General features: G+C 37.9%; 1 long non-coding RNA gene across 1 annotated transcript; it reads right to left on the bottom strand.

Moving 5' to 3' along the window:
* Nucleotides 1–2,276: 2,276 nt before the first annotated feature.
* Nucleotides 2,277–4,562, bottom strand: LOC122055129. Its single transcript, XR_006132852.1, has 2 exons — nucleotides 2,571–4,562; nucleotides 2,277–2,407 (listed from the first exon to the last, which is right to left on the bottom strand). It is a non-coding gene; the product is annotated as an uncharacterized LOC122055129 (long non-coding RNA).
* Between the last annotated feature and the right edge of the window lie 3,825 nt (nucleotides 4,563–8,387).

Here is an 8,387-nt window from a genome sequence, read left to right as displayed (position 1 = left end):
GAATTAAAGAAAATCAACATTTCCTCGCTTAAATGGGTAGCCTAAACAAACTTTCCCAGGCCTATTTTTATCCCCGTAAACTCGTCCATACGAGCTCTGAAAAATTTCAGAAAAATTTCTAAAAATTCCAGAAAATTCCCTTAAGGTGTTACGCCCATTTTTGGTATTTTACAGCCCAAGAGAAAAACCATGAGGGCTTAAGCCCAAAGTGGACAATATCATACCATTATAGAGATATCTAAATTCTTTTCGATCCTACAATTGGTATCAGAGCCCAGATTGTCAAAAGGTTTAACCGCCAACTGTGCACAAGAACTATAGTCTGATTGAGTCATGTGGGTACAATATTGACCTTGAACAAAGAAAGTGGGGGCTCCTATATTCAGATCAAGAGTTCTAGACACCAGGCAGGAAGTCCTAGTTGCGGCTAGGCAAAGAAGTCTTAATAGGTTGGGTGAACCGAGGGGCAGGAAGACTTGATGGGTCAAGGATTGGACGTGGAAAGCCTGTGGTCCTTTGTTTGAGAGGAGGGGGATTGTTGGGGTTGCAAGGTTGCAAACATAGTCCCACATTAAAAATACATGAGAAAGATCATGGGTTTATAAGAGAAAAGATATCTCCATTGACATGAGGCCTTTAGGGTAGAGCTCAAGAGCAAAACCATGAGAGCTTAGACCCAAAGTGGACAATATCATACCATTATGGAGATATCTAAATTCTTTTCGATCCTACAAATAGGACACTGATATAGACAAACCTTAACCTATAAATACTAGAAATATCAAAATTACCCTAAATATCATAAAATAAAAATTAATAAAAATAGCAAAAAAAATCTTTGGAGGCCCTAGCGAGGGCCTAAATGTTGCTTTTTGGGTCTGAAACTTGGAGGTTATCAGTTCTCCCATAATAATGTAGATTTTTTAATTTTGCATGTGTAGCTATTGACAAAGTATGATTCTGAGTCATAAGTCAAAAGTTATGATCCTTTGAAATTCAAGGAGTTATATTAGATTAGTCCTGCATCAAACACATTATGAAGGGATGCATCTTCACCTATAAGATTTTAAGTCTATATGCAATTATAACTCAACACTATTCAAGATTATCTTCAAACTCACACTTTTTGGAGAGAAAATTACTGATCATGATTTATTAGAAAAAACTTTCACTACTTTTTATACATCGAATATGCTATTGCAGTAGTAATATCGTGAGCTTAGATTTAAAAAATATTTTGAGCTTATCTCATGTCTACTAGTTATTGAACAGAATAATGAGCTACTTATGAAAAATTAGCAATTATGCCCAACTGAATATATACTATTTCTTGAAGAAAATGGAATATCATTCCCCAAAATAAATGCTAACTCATCTCAAAATCATAAAATTGGAATAAGTTGTGATCATGGTCAAAGAAAAATTATCAACAACAAAATGATAAGACTTAAAATAAGCAAGCAGTAGTGAAAATCTAACAATCAAAAATTAAAAGGGAAAAACTTGAAAGAATATGAAGATAAGTGTTTTAAATGAGGGATGGAGGGGCATTGGTCTCATACCTATCGTAAAATACGGTATCTTATGGATTGATACCAAACTTTGATCAAAGGAAAAGGAAAAATAAAGATAATCTTTTTTGATGATTATGGTCCAGTCAACATAACCCATTTGTATGTCTCTGATTCCTTGTCCCAACTAAATGACAATATTGATCATTTGATTGATGGTTGTGTGCTCTATAATATGAAATAGTTGTATTCCCATTTTAGTGTCTTTTTCTTTCGAAGTTTAGTTTTGATTTAAGTTGTAGGCGAAGTCTCTAGAAAGTATGAAATGATTATCTTTCCAGTAAGTTACATTGCAATGTCTTTTCTATTTCAAAATTTCATTTTCTTTTAAGTTGTCAATAAGAGTTACTATTTTAGATTTTCATATAATAAAATATTTTATTTATAAATCTTGCATTTAATAAAGCTCTCTTTGTCACGCCCTGGGAGCCCCTGCTAGAGGAAATTTCGGCAACATCTCCCCTGTACAAGTGACAATCTGAAACTCACTACAAAGCCCTCAGAGCTCACAAACCTCGACCAACACAGCTGAAACATATATAATGTAATAAGATAAGCATTCCCCGTAGTTTATATAATTCAGCCTCCGGCTGGCACAACCACGCAGTGATAATGGTAAAAACCTACTCCACTACAATGAGGAAAACACAACACAACAGAAAAACTTCGCAGCGAAAACATGGGCATCATACCCGAAGCACGATATAAAATCCAAAGTGCAAAACGCATATATCACCAATATGTAGTTCACTAACAAGGAAACATAAGTCCGATAATATAAAACCACCTCGACACCTAGTGGGGACTAGCGATTGGAATATCCTGACAGCTTCAACCTGAAATAGAAAAATAAAACCATGGGGTGAGTCCAAGAACTCAGAGGGTATCAAGCTGACATGCATAGTAAGAAATATCTAATAGTAATAATCATGGAGTATAGTCTCCTGATTAATAACAAGCAATGCAAAAACTGAACAAGCAAAGAAGAATTGTACTCACCAAGGCCTCCTATCCTGATATAAGGGTTGCCAGACCAGATACCTCATGTCTCCTGTATGCATGTCAATCATATGCAACCTAAAAAAATACAGCATCCAAAATACAACAATCACAAGCAATAATGCAATCGATGCATATGATGCAAATGACATGGTCACCACTGACGCCAGTCAGCCATTTCGCACAGATGGTGAGACCTAGTGGGTAGGGCTATGATAACTGTGCACTCTGCCATCACTACTCCTGAGTGATCGAGTGGACAGGATGCTGTCGGAGTACACCTATCATCCTATCCCAAATCATAAGTGGGGGAGCGCAATGCTCTCATCTCCTTGAGTCAGTCCAGAGGAAGGGTCCCTGCCCGCTACCACGCTGTAGTCAACACTACCCATGAGCGGACCAGCGAAGCCTGACAGAGCAAAACTGCCACACACCCTGCCTGATATACCACTAACCCATGAGTGGTTGTGTGTGCAGATCCATGTAACTGAAGTGATGTGCTCAACAATAATGGAGTCGACAATCGCTCAGCATACAATCATGCAAGATGGTGCATGACACTAAGTATGAAAATCCTGACTATGTCCATATCCAAAAAGTATGTACCAAATAGTAAATGGATCCAATAAAATGATCTAGGTACATCTAGCAGGTATGGAAAATAACTAGTCCTAAACACAATAAGGCATGGTACATCACTACCTCTATGAACATAATACACATAGCAATAATCAAGAAGGTATAAGCATGGATGTATAGTAAACAACAAATAAGGCATGCTACAGGTATCAAGTAGTGACATACCAAACAGAAACAAACATAACTATTACTGCAAGTTACAACCTACTAAGCATATCAGATGACAATATCAAAAGATAAGTTAGAGTACTTGCCTAAAAAATGGATATCGTATCAGATGGATCCCATGTCGAGACGCTCGTCTCGAATCAAAGTCTTGCAAATCATAATATACAAATTTAGCTAATTACATATAAATTAATTAGCTAAATCAAATCCCCAACTAAATCTAATCCATCGATCAACTAGGGTTAGCTCCATTAACCCTAATCATTCTATCTTCTTCATAAAGGTTACTCAACCTATTTTACTTAATGAAACCCATATAAAATTTATACCTAAACATACATACCTCAATACTAATTGCTTCCTTGACAGTTTACTACCATGAATGCTTGCCACTGGAAATTGGTGGACAGAGCAAACTTGTATTTCTATCCTCCAACCAAACCACCTCAGATATGTACAGATGAAAGATAATAACACACGAAAAGAAGGTAAAGGATTCTATTTATCCCCAACGAAAAGGATGAAGAAAACTATGGCATCTAGGGCACCACGTATCCCTGTTCATACCTGCGAAACACTGGCTCGAAGTGGAATCTAAGGCATGGGAGGAGATCGACAATAATACCTCAACACCAGCGTATGGGAGGAGGGAGACCAAACTAGGGCTCGAACCCTCCTCCTTTGGCCAAAGATCGCCTCATGCAGAGGTGGCACCTATGATCAGAAAGACCAGAAATGGCCGGCGGTGGTTGGGGGCTAGGGCACAGCGTTGCTGGAGTAGCCCGGTCCGGTGGTCGGATGCGATGGTGCCAACTGTGATAACACCGGCAGTGTCTAGGGCACAGGTGCGAGAGGGGAAGGAAGAAGAAAATCGGGCCGCCTAGTAGCCAAGAGAGCTTGGCATTGGTGAGCCACGCGGAAGGGGAAGACCGCTGTCGTGCGGTGATCTCGTGGTGATCAGCGCGATCGGGATCTCCGCGACGAGGAGGCGACGGCAGGGGAGGGAAAGATGACGAGGGGAGAAGAGAGAGGCTCGAGGCTTCTCCTTGGCTGGCAATTTTGTAGGCGTGGGAGAAGAGACGTCGCGAGAGGGGAAGGCGATCGGGCTCAGGGAAGAGGAGAAGGCGAGCAAGGAGATGGCGCGGGTGCTTGGGTCGGGGAGAATGAAGAGGAAACGGAAGAGGAATGGGAGAATAAAGGAAATAAGTAAAAGAAATTAACTTAGGTATCTTAATTTAACCTAAGGTTGATTTCTCAATCAACTCCCTCCTTATTGGTCTTCCAAACAAGTTTTTCCCAAGCCTATAAATTCATCTCCTTAAATTCGTCATACGAACTTCGAAAAATTCCCAGAAAATTTCTAAAAATTCCTAAAAATTCTAATAAGATTATTTCATCAAATAACCTTATTATTAAATTATTAGTTGGGAGTCGTATTTTACACTCTTTAAGATTAATGATGAAATATCAAGATAAATGTTTGGTAGATAATGGTACAATCCACACTATCCTTCAAAGCAAAAGATATTTTTTAGAGTTAACATTAGCTGAAAATAATGTTCTAACAATATTGAGTGTATAGAAAATTATTGAAGGCCATGGAATAGCAAAAATTATTTTGCAAAATGATACAAGCTTATATATTAAAAATGCACTCTATGCTAGCAAATCTAGTAGAAATTTGCTTAGCTTTAAAGATATCCTTTGAAATGGATATCATATTAAAACATTAAATGGAAATAATATTGAATATCTTTGCATTCTATTTATTATATTGGACTAGAAAAAGAATGCATGCACTCCCTTTTGAGATGTATTGTACAACAATTAAAGCATTTGAGACAAACATAATAACAAACTAGAAGTTTATTAATAAGCATAGTTTTATATTATGACATGACTGACTGGTCATCCTAGAGTAACAATGATGAGAAGAATAAAAAATATCACGTGGACATCCTTTAAAGAACCAGAATATTCTTTTACATAACAATTTTTCATAAATTATAAGACCTAAAATGGTTAGAGTTGAAACTTGAATCTTTAGAGAATTATGAGGATATTTCTATATACAACACAACATATGTGAAGATCTAGAAATATATATATATATATATATATATATATATATATATATATATATATATATATATATATATATATATATATATATATATATATAATAAAAAATCATAATATTACATTATACACTATTTAACAAAAATAATTACAAATGTGAAATGAAAAAAGAACCGAAGTTTTATCCTCTTTTTCAACAATCTCAATTAGCTCGGACGATCAGAAAAAGCAAAGCAAAAGTTGCTCTTGTTGGAAAGGAAGAAGGACTAGGGTTGTTGTTGGTCTATTAGAAAATAATAAAAGGAAGGAAATAAGGAGGGTGATTGCTCTTGATAAGAGGAAGAAGAAAAACGAGCTGCTATTTGAGAAGGAGAAGAGAAAAATAATTAAGCTACGGGTGTGAAGAAAAAATAGAAAGAAGGAGAAGATCAGAAGAAGAAGTTGTTAGTGCAGTTAGCACTGATAATCAACCTTGTATTTTTGATATCTGACAAAGGGTTTAAAGTTAAATATTATGAGTTTGATAAGTGCATTAAGTGTGCATGTTACTTAACATGGAAAGTCCTAATGGTTCAAGAAGATCCGACATTAGGCATTGAAAGTCCTAGTGGATCAAGAGGACTGAACACTAGGAAGTGGAAGTCTCTAGTAGGTCAAGGATCAAATGTTGAGTAGAGGAAGTCCAAATAGGTATGGAGGATTTGATTTTTGGCAGATATGTAAGCTAAACTCCTAGAGTGGAGAGTTCTTCTGAAAAAATAGAATGATAAGGATGAGTTCTCATTATGAGGACAACTTTAGGCATTAATCCGATTGAAGAAATCAATGGAGGTTTTTAAGTCAAGATCAGGCAAACTAAACTATCAATTTGACTCATGCATAATTATATATTTTTTAACTCTATTTTGCAAGTTTATTATTACTATTATTGTGCTTGTAACGACCCGACCCCTCGGTCCCTTGGGCAACCCAACTGGAGGCCCATTTGGCAGCCCCTTGGCGGTCCCTTGGGTGGCCTAACTGGCGGCCCAACTCGCGACCCCTTATGTCGTCGATCGACGACCCTCGGCCGTGTCGTTACTCACTAGGTCTTCCCACCCCTGACTAGTGGATTTTTGCCTTCCCCAGGATTCGAACTCTAGACCTCCAGGCTAAGTACTTGAGTTTATGAAACCTGGTAGCCAAGTGAGCGCACGCAGTTTATATGCAGCCTACTCGGCTGATACAATAAAAAACACAACCACACAGTTAAATGTAAATCTAACAGCCCACTCGGCTGTACCAAAACCAAACACAGCGTAAATACAATGGACAACACATACAAACTAAAAACGAAGATTGCTAGCCGGCTAGGCTTACACCACACAACAAAACAATACTACAGAAACAAAACCAGAACACAAAGCTAAATACACAAACTTCATATACCAAAATAAAAATAAATAAAGGTGGAGACAGGTCTTTTGATGTGACGTGGGGACCGGTAGGCAGGATACTCCAAGCGACACCATAAACAACCTGGTACATAAAAAAGATAGTGTCCACGAGGGTGAGTTCAACAACTCAGCAGATACCTAGTTGACATGTATAGTAAACTATAACAAATGGTAATAACTATGGAGTACAGTCTCCTGGACAAAAGCTGGAAGATGCACAATAGAAAAGGCTGAAGAGAACTGTACTCACCAGGGCCTCCTATCAGAATAGTCAGGTCGTCAGACCGAGAGTATCATAAATTCTGTATGCATGTCAAACATATGCATCCATCCAAATGTAGCATATAAGTGTAGCAAACACAATCAGTAAATACATAAATGCATATGATGCCAATGACATGTCCTGGTCACCCCTAACGCCAGTCAGCCATCTCACACACGATGGTGAGACTGAGTGGGTAGGACTGTGACAATCGTGCACTCTCCCATCACTGCTCCTAATGAGTGACCGGGTGGACGGGATATTGTCGGAGTACACCTGTCCTCCTACCCCAAATCATAAGTGGGGGAGCACAATGCTCTCATCTTCCGGTACACGATGACGGGGAGGAATCCAGACGTGCTACCACGCGACAGTCACACTACCCATGAGCGTCCCAACGGAGCACCACCGAGCACTTGCTGCAACATACCCTGTCTGAATATACCGCTAACCCATGAGTGGTGGTGTGTGCAGATCCATGTAACTGGTGATGTGCTCGACAATAATGGAGTAGACTATCGCACAGCATGCAATCATGCTAGATGATGCATGACACTAAGCATGGCAATATCTTGAGCCTATCCATATATATATATAAAATTTGTACCCTAGCATCAATGGTCAGATCCAAAGATCTAAGGTACACAAGTCAGGTATGGGATAAATAAAAACCTAGATCCTGAATATAATAAGGCATGGTATGTCACTACCTCTATGAGAAATATATATAATCATGTGGGTACTAACATAAAATGCATAACAGATGAGCAAACAAGTATGTAATGGTATCCGGTATTGACATACCGGAACAAGGACGAACATAATTATTACTAAAGGCTATAACCTACTAAACATATCAACATGACATTATCAAAGATAAGTCAAGGTACCCGCCTCCAATAGAAAGGTCCTATCAATCAATCCGTCGTCAAGACGCTCGTCTCAAATTAGAATCCTGCATCAATTAATATATATTTTATTTAGCTAAATACATATGAATCAATCAGCTAAATAAAATACCCAATCCTCGATTAGGGAAAACCCTAATCATATAGCATTAACCCTACCTAAATTATTTTCAACGATTAATTAGAGTTAATTGTCTTAACCCTAATCATACCATTAGATTTATTCCAAACATAATCCATTTATACTAACAACAATGCATTTACCTCAATCCAAAACTCACCCAAATGTGTATATTCGGTTGTTGAGTCACTGCCGGAGATGCGT

This window comes from Zingiber officinale, chromosome 1B (genome assembly GCF_018446385.1).
Source record: "Zingiber officinale cultivar Zhangliang chromosome 1B, Zo_v1.1, whole genome shotgun sequence".
In the NCBI taxonomy this organism is placed as follows: Eukaryota; Viridiplantae; Streptophyta; class Magnoliopsida; order Zingiberales; family Zingiberaceae; genus Zingiber; species Zingiber officinale.
Note: the sequence above shows the minus strand (reverse complement) of the source record. Positions and strands in the feature narration are given on the sequence as shown.